The sequence below is a fragment of the Saccopteryx bilineata genome, chromosome 4 (genome assembly GCF_036850765.1).
Source record: "Saccopteryx bilineata isolate mSacBil1 chromosome 4, mSacBil1_pri_phased_curated, whole genome shotgun sequence".
Taxonomy (NCBI): Eukaryota; Metazoa; Chordata; class Mammalia; order Chiroptera; family Emballonuridae; genus Saccopteryx; species Saccopteryx bilineata.
This window is the reverse complement of record NC_089493.1, coordinates 213,997,606-214,013,995: the sequence shown is the minus strand read 5'-3', so window position 1 is coordinate 214,013,995 and position 16,390 is coordinate 213,997,606. Positions and strand designations below refer to the sequence as shown.

Genomic DNA, 16,390 nt, shown 5'->3' with positions numbered 1-16,390 from the left:
AAGCAAACCCTTATATTTTTACATGTGATTTAGGAATAGGAATAAATGTTTCATCATGGATTCCTGAGAAAGCAAATCTTGAGTGGTAATATATTATTTGGGGCATCTTTAAAGGACTATAAGGGTGATAAAAAGGGGAAATGCAGTAAGAAAAATTGAGAAACATTGTAAAGTAAAGCATGACAGTGCAGAATTGTACTTCACAAGAAGACTGACAAGGAAACTAGCAAGTTATGTGGTTCCATATACAAGACTTCTCTAGAGAGGCTACAAGAGAAATGACCAGAGTCCTCTGGGGACAGGGGATGGAGGGAAATGAACCTGCTGGGCCCCTCCCATCCCCTGCCTCACAATGATCAAAGGTTAACACAAAGACTGTTAATCTGTCCACATTTTCAGGTTCCAATATTGGTCCCTATTGGGTAAACAGATTTTTTTTAAGTTTGCTTGCTTGTATTGGGGCAGCACCATGTGTGTACAGTCTATGGAAGGCTGTAGGTGCTTTCCCTCAGGGCAGCAGATTGCAAATTGCAGACTGCCTTTCTGCTTGGGAGGGGCCATTGTTTGCTATTGTTTGCTGTAGAAGGAAATTTCCCCCCAGCCTGTTTTGCTGGAGAGTGTAGAGAGAGAGAGAGAGAGAGTGCTGAGGGGCTTGGAAAGCTTGCTGAGGTTTGTGGGAGCCTTGCTGAGCTTTGTGGGGACCTATGCGTCTGGGAGAGTCCAGAGAATGAGTCCAGGCTGTAAACCGGTGGAGACTGAGTCGGGGCTTGGGAGCCCTGAGAGGAACGGAAGCAGTCTTCTCTGCCTGTTTGCTTGTCTGCCAATAGGAGACTTTAAAAAATGGAAAGGGCCACTGTTGGGCAGATAAAATATATTATGCTCACTTTGTTAAAGATAGCACTGCCCACGTGGAAGCCCATCGCCTAATGTGATATTAGTTGCCCTTCTTGCTTGGGATGGGCGTGATTATGTTAATATGTGTTGGGGGAGGGCTTTCGAGTCAAAAAGGAAGGGAGTTTTAAAAGGAAGAGAGATCACGTTCTGGGAGAAGAGGGATTATGTTCTAGGAGGAGCCCATGCCAGAGGAGAGAGCAGAGAAAGGCCACGTGGAGGAGAGAAGAGGCAGCCAAGATGGAGGAAAGCTGAAGGAGAAGCCAGTTTGTGTAGAGAGAAGGAGATGGGGAACAGAAGTGAATAAGGCTGGTGAGGTACAAACCTTTGATTCTAGGAATACTCAGATAAGTCAGTGGCTTTAGGAGCCCTGAATGGAAAGGGGAATGTTTTCCCACTGTGTGTATTTCTTGCCCGCTGGGTGCGAACTAGGATTAAAGCTAATGGCCCACCAGTTCTTGGCTCCATTGTTTCATTACTGTCTGTCCAAATCTAATGTGAACCTGAATGGGCCAGGCAGCTGTGATGGTGGCCATTTCTACTGGCTTTATAGCCACCATTTCCTGGTTTCACAATTCCTTTACCGTCTACCCAAATCCAGTGAGAACATATTCATGGGAACCTGCATGGCCATGGCAGAGGCCACTGGCCTTACAGTCCCCTTCAGCAGCTGCCCAATGCCAGACCCCACATGATGTGGCACTAGTGGAAGATTCCAGAAATTCCCTGTTTGCGGCTACATCAGGGAAGCCAGAGATGAGGAAGCAATGCTCCCCAGGCACAGGACCAGGTGACTTGAGCAGTGATGGTGCTGTATGTTCAGAAGGAAAATAGGCATCTTGTTCCATTAGAAAAGGGGATTTGAGGGGCCCAGTGAGCCCTGTGTCTGATAAAGTAATTAAGTTGAAGAAAGATAGTTAAGGCTGGTACTTCTGATGAATAGCCTTGGGCAGGTCCAGGGAGAAGGTCCCCTGGCTCTGCAGGCTAAATTTAAAGGGAGAGCTAATTAAACATCTGAGCACATCATGTTTGATGACAAACACTAACGCATGCATATAAAAGTCAAGATCAAGGCAAAGATGGCCACTAAGATAACAAGTATTTAGCATTTCTTTGCAGACTAGTTGATGTGTTTATTGAAGGGGAAGACATTTTCAGTTTAAAATAAAAAATGTAGAGTGTCATTGTAGATAGTATAATTGCATCTTGGAAAATGTAGAACTACTTGTAATATTAAAAGAGATTTCAGGGAGATGGGAAGATACATAATTAATAAACACAAATCATCAGCTTTTATTTATAAAAAAAAGCAATTTTTTATGGATTGAAGGCTATAATATGAAATGAGCAAGAGCTATATTAAGAACATTTTGAGAAACTACTATACTTGAGTAAATAACACATGAACAAAAAACAGATTACATGATCTTGATAAGAAAATATAATGTGATAATATTTTCAACTCTAAATCAATTTATAAAAATATTCACAATCCCAATAAAAATAAAAATACTTTTTTAGCGAGACTGATTTTAATTTTTTTCTTTGAAAAAATAAACAAGAATAGCCAGAAAAATTGTGAAGAAAAAATAGTAATAAAGGGAAACAGTCCTACTAAATATTAAATTATATTATAAAAGCATATAAGTAGAAATAGTACAGTAAATGCCTCATGAATAGAAGACTATTTTAACAGAGTCTATTTTAAAGATCCAGAAATAGGCTCAACTATGTATGATAATTTAGTGTGTGGCAAAGGTTGAATTATCAATCAGTATGTCAAAGATTTGTAATTTAAAAAACAATATTAGGAAAAATCCATATATGGAGATAAATATCAGTTCGATCACAATTTTAAATGGAAAAAGAAAAATTAAAAAGGAAACTGAAACTTAATATTAATAAAGTGATCAACTTTTTTACAATGAAAAGGACAAAAATAAATTGAAGAAAACAATATCATAAATAAAAGAAACATTTTATTCATTGCAATAATAATACACTACAATGTGATAAATGCATAATAAAAACATTTGTAATATTTTATACTGTAATTATGCTTACATGCTATTAATTTTTAAAAATAATTGTAAGAAAAAGTTACAATTATCTAAATTAATATTCTCTAAATGAGTACTTTTTCATTGAATGAATATGTTTTGTCAATGTATCATCTTGTAACAATATATTGAAAATATCTAAGCAAGAAATATACTTCATATTGAATTTTATGGCAAGTGCTGCAACTAAAGTATCAATGTTCAGTTTCGATTTCTCACTTGTTCAAAAATCATTTAGCAACTGAAAAAACTCCTTCAACTGCTGCATTAGTTCCAGGGCAGCACAATGTAAATTGAACAAGAATAAATAAATTTTCACATGGAATATGTTCATTTTTGAAATGGCTGAATATTTCCACCCATCTTTTATCAATTTCAACATGTTCATTTTCCCAATGTATTAATTTTTCAAAATTTAAATATACATTCAATCTTCTCATTTCTTCAAAGAGACAATTGTCTATTGTGAAGTCTGGCATTTCCTTAGATAAAAACTCAAGACAAGATTCCATATCTGTCCAACATACTTGCGATAAAGTTAAAAAACACCATTGAAAACTGTTATTTCCCATGATGTTTGCTTCAGACCACTCTTCAATGTATTAAAAACATGTCTGGTAATAATTCTGCACTTCTTTGAGAAAATATTCTGTTATACCCAGATTTGATTCTTCTAAGTCTGACCATTTTCTTTTTAAAATTAAAGGAAGAAATTTTTCTTCAAAACGAGATTTATATTGTAGGATAAAGTCATTCAAAATAAGACTAACTTTCATAGCTGAAATGTGTTTACCTTCAATCTTTTGAATCATTTTGTGAAAAATAGATGCTTGATTATGTACAAAAATACATTAATATCTCAGATATTTTATTATTGAAAAATGATTCCCAGATTTTAGGACATTTGTCTAAGCTTAAAAAATCTGAACAGAGAGGCTCAAATAATTGTAGAACACGCTCTATAGCAGGTGTTAGAGCAAGCATCTAACTTTTTGAATATCCTAAAAGTTTTTTGTATTCAACATTTGCTTCTCCACAAAATGGTTTTAAAGTAGCAACACAAATGGTAAAACGACTAAAATGCAAATAAATTGTAGTTATTATTACTTCTACATCAATTGGCATGACACATGATGCTGTGTTGATTGCATTTGACAAAATATGTGCATTACAACCTGTTTCTAGTATTTTCTTTTGGAGTAACTCTTGTAATTTTACATACACATTATTCACCCCTTTGCATCTTTGCCCATCAAAATTTGTATTTGTATTATCATCCATTTTGCAACAACTTTGGGTATCAAATTGTTTTCATTTATTACATTGTATAGATGGTTTGACAAAATTTCAGAAGTTGTGCCCTTAATGAATTCTAAATTTAAAATTTTTATTTGAATGCCCTTGGTAACATTAAAATATCTTACTATTATTGGATACAACCTAATTTCATTATGATTTGATGCATCAGAAAAAATCGTTACAATGCAGAAGTTTCCAAGTCCTCTGTAAGTATTTTGTCACAGTTATTTTTAAATACTCATTTCAAAATAGCCTACCATTTTGTCCTGGCACATGAAAATTTTGCAGTGTGAAACATTTTCAATAATTTAGTTGTACAATCCATACTATGAAAACTTTGTGAATTATGGTATGAAATGCAAATTTTTTCTTCATTGAAGCCAACTGTTTTTCATCTTCAGAATAATTTGAAGTTTTAAAAAAAACTTGTTACTTTACAACTGGAAGCTGATGCATCTAATGATTGCTTATGTTTGTTGGTGGTCATATTATTATCACTGCTCTGCCCCCAACTGCAATACAAAATTCTCTGCTGCAAATATTGCAGAAAACAATGCTATCTTTCTTTGATATGATGAATGGAAATTCCTTTTTCAATTTATCATTGAAATGGCATTTTCTCATTTTTGGTTTTTCCATCCTTTAAATGAAATTTAAAATTAAAAATAAAATATAGAGCTACATAAACAATGCAAGAACATTAGGAACTGAAAATGTTACATCATGGTAGGCAAATTTTCCAGAAGCTAAATTTAAAAAACTAAATATCAAACAAAACCACTAATTTGGAGTGATATTTGGGTATATTTATCATTTTCTAATTTAAAAACGTCTATTTTATGCAACTATTTAATTAAAATGCATTATTAACAGATATGGTTTGAGATTAGATTTTCATTTTAAAACTTGAATTTGGGGAAAATATTTGTAAATAAAATTATATGTATTTGGAAATTATTAAGTAGATAATGAATTAATAAAACATGAATTGTGCTTACCTGTCTATGACTGAATTTTCACTGAAAGAAATAATTGTGAGTCTACAGTGTCATATGTGCACTGTTTCATGCAGTAAGAAGTACACAAAGCCATATGTGCACTTGGTATATTGCGTGCCTTCACAAGGTCTCCCGTGCAAAGCACATGCCTCTCATAATTGCACATCTTGCTGTACTGTACTGATTCTTGACAAATCATCATGTCAGGTACAAATACGTCACATCACATGCAATGGATTGACTCTGCATCAATTGAATACAGACATGTACAGATTAGTCTTCCAATATAAAAAAAAATGACATATAGGAAGACACTTTTTGAGGGAGGACAGAACTTACAAAAGAAGAACTGTCCTTCCTAAAGGAGGACGATTGGTCACCTGAATATTAAAGTACTAGAACATGTACTGTTCTTGGTAATCACAGAGTGGAGAAGGCCATCTGTGATGGAAAGCTGATAGAGACACAGAAAGCTGACTACTTGCTTCATGTGTTGGGACAAACTCAGTGTAGTTTGTACTGCACAGATCCATGGGATCAGACTGAGGCCAGACTCCAGTCCTGCTCACTCTGTCCTACTTCTCTCCCTCTCCTTTTCCTGCAAGCACTTCCTAATGAATCATGTACAGAAGAATGCCCATCTCAGGACTTGCTTCCAGGAAACTGGACCTAACACACTGGTGAATTTATTGTCTATTTGAAAATTAATTTATAACAAAAGTTAAAATAAAATCTGTATTTTGAGCCCTGGTTACAAGTGAGTCTTACTACTAAGCACATTATGCTTTATTAACTTTATTCTCTGAGATCCAACTTCAGCCTCATGAATTTCCTTGTAAATTAAATTTTTGCTAATTAAAATATGAAAAGGGATATCAATAGAGGAATGGGAACAAACTCCAGATAACGCTCTTTAGCCAATTACTGCATTTCCAAATATCTTATACCTTATAGTAGTGTATGATGGCTAGCATACACCGAATTTCAAGAACTGATGGAGAATATGCTTACTCTTTGATTTAGTAACTCCCATTCTAGTTGTCTACATTAAGAAAATAAGAAATTTAGAAACTAATATTGCACAATGTTTGTCATTGTGTTATTTACTTATACTTTCAATAAACCATCTAAAATTAAAATTAAGCAATTCTGCATGTAATAGCATCAAAAAGAATAAAATACAGAAATAAATGTGGCAGAATAAGTTCAAGACATACACTGAAAACTTTGTACAAAATTCTGTGGTAAGTAATTAAAGAAGACTTAATTAAATGGAAAAGCCACTCATGTATATAGAGGGGAAAACACTATTGTTAAGATAGCAATAATATATAAATTGATTTACAGATTTACTATAACCTCTAGCAGAATTCTAGTAGCTATTTTTTTTGTAGAAATTGACAAGTTTGTCTTAAAATTTGTAATAAAATGCAAGGGGCCCGTAATAACCAAAACAATCTTTACAAAACAGAGCAGAGTTAGAACACTCACATTTCCCAATTTAAAACTCACTATAAACCTGAAATAATAGTGTGTCATACTGCCATAAAAATAAACAAAGATCAGTGGACTAGAACTAAAATTTCAGAAATCAAATTATGTGTCTATGGTTAACTGATATTAGACAAGGATGCCAAGACAATTAAAAGAGGGAAAGAATAATCTTTTCCATATGCTGAGTAAACTGGATATATATGAAAAGAAATGAATTTGGACCCCTAAGTCTCACCATATTAAAAAATTAATTCAAAAGGGATCAAAGACCTAAATGTGTAAGATAAAACAATAGAACTCTTGGAAGAATTTAGATATGACACACAAACACATGGGAAATAATCAAAGAAAAGCTACATGAATTGGATTTCATCAAAACAAAAATTGTACCTCAAAGGACACTACCAAGGAACTGAAAAGACAATCCACAAAATGGGAGAAAATATTGGAAAACATGTATCTAATAAGAATTTATTACCCAGAACTTACTGAATTTCTAATAACTCAATCATTAAAATACAAATAACTCAAATTTTCAAATGGTGTACATTGCTGGTGGGCATATAAAATGGTGCAGTTACTACAGAAAACATTTTGTCAGTCCCTAAGCATGTTAAACTTAGAGTTATCAAAAGACCCAGCAGTTCCACTCGTAAGTGTATACTCAAGACTTGAAAATATATGTTTATATAAAAATTTGTACATGTTTGTTCATAGCAGCACTAATAAGAGCTAAAGCCTGACCACGCAGTGGTGCAGTGGATAGAGAATTGGACTGGGACATGGAGGACCCAGGTTCGAAATCCTGAGGTCACCGGCTTGAGTGTGAGCTCATCTGGCTTGAGTGCAGGCTCACCAGTTTGAGTGCAGGTCTCTAGCTTGAGCGTGGGATAATAGACATGACCCCATGGTCCCTGGCTTGAGCCCAAAAGTCGCTGGCCTGAAAGCCCAAGCTTGCTGGCTAGAGGCCAAGGTTGCTGGCTTGAGTAAGGGGTCACTCATTCTGCTGAAGCGCCCCCTCCATCCCCATCATGGCACATATGAGAAAGCAATCATTGAACAACTAAGGTGCCACAATGAAGAATTGATGCTTCTCATCTCTCTCCCTTCCTGTCTGTCTGTCCCTCTCTCTGTGTCTGTCAAATAAATAAATAAGAGCTAAAAGGTGAAGACAACCCAAAAGTATATCAACTTGTGAATGGATAAACAAAATGTGATACATTTATATAATGGAATATTATTCACCCATAAGAGTGAATGAAGTATTGATACAGCAAGTGAAGAAGGAACATGAAAACATTATGCTAAGTGAAAGAAGCCAGTTACGATAGGCTACCCATTGTGTGAGTCCATTAACCAAATTATGCATAATAAGCAATTTCATACACAAAGAAAGTAGATAAGTGGTTTTCAGGGGCTGAAGACAGAAGGAAACCAGGATTTTCTGCTAATAAGTTTTGAGTTTCTTTTTGGATGATAAAATGTCCTAAAATTAGATAGTGTTATTTGTTGCACAACTCTGTAAATATATTAAAAGTTGTTGAATCATATGCTTTAGAGTGGTGAATTTTGTAATTTTTTATTATAACACAATATAGTTGTTATTTCAAAAGGGGGGATTATGCTAGGCTACCTCTACATAAAAAAGTATTGACTCTACACAATATTTCCCAGATAGTAGTAAGAGATGCTATTGCATCCATAAAGCAAAATTAGATTTCTCTAAATAAAGAACAATTAAAAAATAAAAAAGGACTCTAAAAATTAAAATTTTGTTAATTAAAATGTGAAAAATAGGCCCTGGCCAGTTGGCTCAGTGGTAGAGCGTCGGCCTGGCATGCGGGAGTCCCGGGTTTGATTCCCAGCTAGGGCACACAGGAGAAGCACCCATCTGCTTCTCCACCCCTCCCCCTCTCCTTCCTCTCTGTCTCTCTCTTCCCCTCCTGCAGCCAAGGCTCCATTGGAGAAAAGTTGGCCCGGGCGCTGAGGATGGCTCTGTGGCCTCTGCCTCAGGCACTGGAATGGCTCTGGTTGCAACAGAGCGACGCCCCAGATGAGCAAAGCGTCGCCCATGGTGGGCAGCCGAATGGATCCCGGTCGGACGCATGTGGGAGTCTGTCTGACTGCCTCCCTGTTTCCAACTTCAGAAAAAAAAATGTGAAAAATATCAATAGAGGTATTAGAAAATAAGTATTAAAACCAGAAAGTAAAGCCAGAATACAAAGATGAAGAAAATAAAAGAGATTTTAAAGTAAAGTTAATTTAGAAACATGTAAATAATACAAGTTCTAGAAGGAATAGGGGAAAGTGAGATAAACAACTAATCATAAATTAATAGAAAAAATTTTCCCAGAACTAAAAGCTATGAGCCTCTAAATCAAATGAGCTTACCAAGTGTCCAACAAAAAAATAAATAAGAATCTACTTTAAGACATTTTTTCATAAAATTTCAGAATAAAGGCAGTCCCCAGGTTATGAATGAGATAGTTTCTCAAGGTTTGAAAAGTGTATTTATATGCACAGCAAGGTAAAAATAAATATTAATACAAACATCTATCTAGGTTGCATTTAATAGGTAAATATACCTGTTCCAAGTTACATACAAAATCAACTTAAGAACAAATCTACAGAACCTATCTTGTTCATAATAAACCAGGTACTGGTTTTTAAGAGATTATCTTAAAATTTTTTCAAATACATAAACATGTGATGTACAAATATTAGAGAACAAAATGAATTCAAACTTACAGAGCAAAATTGAATGTTAGAATCATGGAGGATTGGCTTCCAAATTCTGAGAATGAATGAATTTTAATCTAAAATTCTATATCTAAGTAAGCTATTGGCCTGACCTGTAGTGGCACAGTAGATAAAGCATTGACCTAAAACACTGAGGCCACTGGTTCGAAAGCCTGGGCTTGCTTGGTCATGGCACATATGGGAATTGATGCTTCTTGCTCCTCCCCCTTGTCTCTCTTTGTGTTTTTTTTTTTTCTCTCTCTCTCTCCTCTCTAAAATGAATTTTTAAAAACTTAAAAAAAATAAAGTGAGCTATCAAGCAAGTAGAAAAATATTGTGCAAATTTCCATAGACTTAGAAATTACCTTTTATGCATCCTTTTTAAAAGTTACACCAGCATGTTCTTTTTCAAAATCTTTTTATTGAATTTATTGGGATGGCATTGGTTAATAAAATTACATAGATTTTAGGTGTACAATTCTATAACATATCATCTATTTATTGTATTGTGTGTTCACTATCCTAGGTCTCCTCCCATCACTATTTATGCCCCCATAGCTTCTTCTACCTCCCTCCAGCCCCTTTTACTCTTGTAATTTCAATACTGTTATTTGTGTCTATGAGTTCTTTCCTTTGCTTAGTCCTTTTACCATTTTCATTCAGCCCAACTCCCATTCCTTCTGACAACCATCAGTCTCTTCTTCATATATATGAATCTTGTTTCTATTTTGTTTATTTTGTTCATTAGATTCCTCATATAAGTGAAATCATATAAATCCAAAGAAACCCAAACACTAATTCAAAAGAATATATGTGACCCCTACATTCATTGCAGCATCATTAACAGTAGCCAGTATTTGTAAACAGCCCAAGTGTCACCAGTAGATGAGTGGTTTAAAAAGCTGGGAAAGACAAATGCTGTATGGCAGGGGTCCCCAAACTACGGCCCGCGGGCCACATGAGGCCATTTATCCAGTCCCTCACTGCACTTCCGGAAGGGGCACCTCTTTCATTGGTGGTCACTGAGAGGAGCATACTTTCCATTGAAATACTGTTCATTTTGTTGATTTAAATTTACTTGTTCTTTATTATAAATATTGTATTAGTTCCCGTTTTGTTTTTTTACTTTAAAATAAGATATGTGCAGTGTGCACAGAGATTTGTTCATAGTTTTTTTTTTATACTCCATCCCTCCAACAGTCTGAGGAACAGTCAACTGGCCCCCTGTGTAAAAAGTTTGGGGACTCCTGCTGTATGGTTTGACTTATATGTGTAATCTAAAAACAAAACAAAACAAAACAAATATCATTTCTTTCATTTTTTTCTTTTTATTTTTAATGAAAGAGACAGAGACACAGATAGAGACAGGAATGGAAAGACATGAGAAGCATCAGCTCTTCATTGTGTCACCTTAGTTATTCATTAATTGCTTTCTCATATGTGCCTTGACCAGGGACTTCACCCAAGCCAGTGATCCCTTGCTAGAGCCAGCGACCTTGAGTTCAAGCCAGCAACCTTAGACTTCAAGCCAGTGAATTTTGGGTTCAAGCCAGTGACCATGAGGTCATATCTATGATCCCACACTCAAGCCAGTGACCTCGTACTCAAGCTGCCTGAAACCATGCTCAAGCTGGCAACCTCGGAATTTTGAACCTGGTCCTCTGCATCCCAAGCCAATGCTCTATCTACTGCACCACCACTCAGTCATATAATTTTTTAACTCATCAGCTTCAGATGTTTTCTATTAACTTCTTGTTATGAGTTGAGGGTTTAGCTTTAACATACTATAGTTTCCATACTACTTCTTTCTTTTTGTTGTTGTTGTAAATGCTTTTGGGGGGGCATTTGTTTTATGTTTGATTAGTTGTTGTTATTGTTTTTTTATTAATTTTACTGGGAGACATCAATAAATCAGGGTACATATGTTCAAAGAAAACATGTTCAGGTTATCTTGTCAATCAATTATGTTGCATAACCATAATCCAAAGTCAGATTGTCCTCTGTCACCTTCTATCTAGTTTTGTTTGTGCCCCTCCCCCTTTTCCTCTCCCTCCCCCCCCCCTGTAACCACCACACTCTTATCAATGTCTCTTAGTCTCGTTTTTATGTCCTACCTACATAGGGAATAATGCAATTCTTGTTTTTTTCTGATTTACTTATTTCACTCCGTATAATGTTATCAAGATCCCACCATTTTGTTGTAAATGATCCAATGTCATCATTTCTTATGGCTGAGTAGTATTCCATAGTATATATGTGCCACATCTTCTTTATCCAGTCTTCTATTGAAGGACTTTTTGGTTGTTGCCATCTCTTGGCCACTGTGAACAATGCTGCAATGAACATGGGGCTGCATGTGTCTTTACGTAGCAATGTTTCTGAGTTTTGGGGTATATACCCAGTAGAAGGATTGCTGGGTCATAAGGTAGTTCTATTTTCAGTTTTTTGAGGAACCACCATACTTTCTTCCATAATGGTTGTACTACTTTACATTCCCACCAACAGTGAATGAGGGTTTCTTTTTCTTCACACACTCGCCAACATTTGCTATTACCTGTCTTGTTTATAATAGCTAATCTAACAGGTGTGAGGTGGTATCTCATTGCAGTTTTGATTTGCATTTCTCTACTAACTAAAGAAGATGAGCATCTTTTCATATATCTGTTGGCCATTTGTATTTCTTCCTGGGAGAAGTGTCTGTTTATGTCCTCTTCCCATTTTTTTATTGGATTGTTTGTTTGTTTGTTGAGTTTTATGAGTTCTTTGTATATTTTGGATATTAGGCCCTTATCTGAACAGTTGTTTGAAAATATCATTTCCCATTTAGTTGGCTATCTGCTTATTTTGTTATCAGTTTCTCTTGCTGAGCAAAAACTTCTTAGTCTGATGTAGTCCCATTCATTAATTTTTGCCTTCACTTCTCTTGCCTTTGGACTCAAATTTATAAAATGCTCTTTAAAACCCAGGTCCATGAGTTTAGTACCTATGTCTTCTTCTATGTACTTTATTGCTTCAGGTCTTATGTTTAGATCTTTGATCCATTTTGAGTTAATTTTAGTACAGGGGGAGAGACTGTAGTCCAGTTTCATTCATTTGCATGTGGCTTTCCAGTTTTCCCAGCACCATTTGTTGAAGAGGCTTTCTTTTCTCCATTGAGTGTTGTTGGCCCCTTTATCAAAAATTATTTGCCTATATATATGTGGTTTTATTTCTAGGCTTTCTATTCTGTTCCATTGGTCTGAGTGTCTATTTTTCTGCCAATACCATGCTGTTTTGATTGTCATGGCTCTATAATATAGTTTGAAGTCAGGTATTGTAATACCCCCAACTTTGTTCTTTTTCCTTAGGATTGCTTTGGCTATTCAGGGTTTTTTATATTTCCATATAAATCTCATGATTTTTTGTTCCATTTCTTTAAAAAATGTCATTGGAATTTTAATGGGAATTGCACTAAATTTGTATATTGCTTTGGGTAATATGACCTTCTTGATTATATCTATTCTTCCTATTAAAGAGAAAGGAATATTCTTCCATCTCATTGTATCTTTTTTGATTTCCCCTGGTTTGTAGTTTTCATTATATAAGTCCTTTACATTCTTTGTTATGTTTATTCCTATGTATTTTTCTTGTTGTTGTTGCAATCATGAAGGGGATTATTTTTTTGAGTTCATTCTCAAATGTTTCATTTTGGCATATAGAAAGGCTATGCACTTTTGTATGTTAATTTTGTATCCTGCGACCTTACTGTATTGGCTTATTGTTTCTAGTCTAGTAGTCTTTTTGTAGATTCTTTGGGGTTTTCGATGTATAGAATCATATCATCTGCAAAAAGTGAAATCTTTACTTCTTCTTTTCTGATATGGATGCCTTTTATTTCTTTGTCTTGTCTGATTGCTCTGGCTAGAACCTCTAGCACCACTTTAAATAAAAGTGGAGAGAGTGGACAACCTTATCTTGTTCCTGATTTAAGGGGGAAAGCCTTCAATTTTGTGCCATTTAATATGATGTTAGCTGATGGTTTATCATATATGGCCTTTATCATGTTGAGATATTTTTCTTCTATACCCATTTTGTTGAGAGTCTTAAACATAAAATTGTGTTGTATTTTATCGAATGCCTTTTCTGAATCTATTGATAAAATCATGTGGTTTTTGTTCTTTGTTTTGTTGATATGGTGTATTATGTTAACCATTTTATGTATGTTGAACCATCCTTGAGATTCTGGGATAAATCCAACTTGATGTGATGTATTATTTTTTTAATATGTTGTTGTACTTCATTTGCTAGTATTCTGTTTAGTATATTAGCATTTGTATTTATTAGAGATATTGGTCTGTACTTTTCTTTTTTTGTGCCATCCTTGCCCGGTTTCGGTATGAAGGTTATGTTGGCCTCATAAAATGTGTTTGGAAGTATTGCTTCTTCTTCAATTTTTTGGAAGACTTTGAGTAGAATAGGAACCAAGTCTTCTTTGAATGTTTGATAGAATTTGCTAGTATAACCGTCTGGGCCTGGACTTTTATTTTGGGGGAGGTTTTTAATACTTTTTTCTATTTCTTCCCTACTAATTGGTCTGTTTAAGCTTTCTGCTTCATCTTGATTTAGTCTAGGAAGGTTGTATTGTTCTAGGAATTTATCGATTTCTTCTAGATTGTTGAATTTAGTGGCATAAAGTTTTTCATAATATTCTACAATAATTCTTTGTATATCTATGATGTCCGTGGTGATTTCTCCTCTTTCATTTTGGATTTTGTTTATACGAATTCTTTCTCTTTTTTTCCTTGGTAAGTCCTTTTTTTTTTTTTTTTTTGTATTTTTTCTGAAGCTGGAAACAGGGAGAGACAGTCAGACAGACTCCCGCATGCGCCCGACCAGGATCCACCCGGCATGCCCACCAGGGGGTGACGCTCTGCCCACCAAGGGGCGATGCTCTGCCCCTCTGGGGCGTCGCTCTGTTGCGACCAGAGCCACTCCAGCGCCTGGGGCAGTGGCCAAGGAGCCATCCCCAGCACCCGAGCCATCTTTGCTCCAATGGAGCCTCAGCTACGGGAGGGGAAGAGACAGAGAGGAAGGAGAGGGGGAGGAGTGGAGAAGCAGATGGGAGCTTCTCCTTTGTGCCCTGGCCAGGAATCGAACCCGGAACTTCCGCACACCAGGCTGACACTCTAACACTGAGCCAACCATCCAGGGCCTCCCTGGTAAGTCTTGCCAGGGGTTTGTCAATTTTGTTGATCTTTTCAAAGAACCAGCTCCTTGTTCTATTAACTTTTTCTATAGTTTCTCTGTTCTCTATTTCATTTATTTCTGCTCTGATTTTTATTATCTCCTTTCTTTGGCTGGTTTTGGGTTGTTTTTGTTCTTCTTTTTCCAGTTCCTTAAGGTGTGAAGTTAAGTGGTTCACTTGGGCTCTCTCTTGCTTGTTCATATAGGCTTGAAGTGATATAAACTTCCCTCTTATCACTGCTTTTGCTGCATCCCATAGATTCTGATATGTCGTATTGTCATTTTCATTTGTCTATATATACCTTTTGATCTCTGCACTTATTTCTTCTTTGATCCATTCATTTTTTAAAAGTATGTTGTTTAGTTTCCACATTTTTGTGGGGGTTTTTTGCTCTTTTATGCAGTTGAATTCTAGTTTCAAGGCTTTATGATCAGAAAATATGCTTGGTACAACTTCGATTTTTCTGAATTTGCTGATGTTGTTTTTGTGGCCCAACATATGGTCAATTCTTAAGAATGATCTATGTACACTGGAGAAAAATGTATACTCAGTCACTTTGGGATGAAATGTCCTGTAGATAGATGTCTATCATATCCAGGTGCTCTAGTGTTTTGTTTAAGGCCAATATATCTTTATTGATTCTCTGTTTGGATGACCGATCTAGAGCCGTCAGTGGTGTATTGAGGTCTCCAAGTATGATTGTATTTTTCTCAGTTTTTGTTTTAAGGTCAATAAGTAGCTGTCTTATATATTTTGGTGCTCCTTGGTTTGGTGCATATATATTAAGAATTGTTATGTCTTCTTGATTCAGTGTCCCCTTAGCCATTATGAAATGGCCACTTTTGTCTCTGAGTACTTTTGTTGTCTTGTAGTCAGCATTATCAGATATGAGTATTGCTACGCCTGCTTTTTTTTGGATGTTATTTGCTTGGAGTCTTGTTTTCCAGTCTTTCACTTTGAATTTGTTTTTATCCTTGTTGCTTAGATGAGTTTCTTGTAGGCAGCATACAGTTGGATTTTCTTTTTTAACCCATTCTGCTACTCTGTGCCTTTTTATTGGTGAGTTTAATCCATTTACATTTAGTGTAATTATTAACACTTGTGAGTTCCCTATTGCCATTTTATACATTGCTTTCTGTTAGTTTTGTGTCTTGTTTGATTCTTCTCTTTCATTTTTCTAACTTTTGTTTTTGTTTGGTTGTTTTCCATACATCTTTCCTCTGTTGCTACCTTTTTCAAATCATGTGCTTCTGTGGTTGTTTTTTCAATGGTGGTTACCATTAAGTAATGAAAAGGGTACCTACAATGTTCATTGTAGTGCACTATCTAGTGAGTACTTTTGCACTCTATCATGCTTTGCTACTGTTAATCTCTGTCCTCTCCCCCTTTTTTTGTTGTTATTGTCACAGTTTAAATTTGGTTTTATTATTCTTGGTGGAGCTTTTACTTGTGGTTTTGTTTTGTTCTTTTTATCTGGTTGGAAAACCCCCCTTAGTAATTTTTGGAGTGGGGGTTTTCTGATGATAAATTCCCTCATCTTTTCTGTATCTGTGACTGTTTTTATTTCTTCTTTATATTTGAAGGATAGCTTTGATGGGTATAGTATTCTTGACTGAAAGTTCCTCTCTTTCAGGACTTTAAATATTGGGGTCCACTCTCTTCTAGCTTGTAGAGTTTCTGTTGAG

At 35.5% G+C, this 16,390-nt stretch overlaps 1 pseudogene; it reads left to right on the top strand.

The window, feature by feature from the left end:
* The first annotated feature begins 1,398 nt into the window (after positions 1-1,398).
* The window catches only part of LOC136335637 (large ribosomal subunit protein eL6 pseudogene), a 47,288-nt pseudogene continuing 32,296 nt past the window's right edge, over positions 1,399-16,390 (top strand).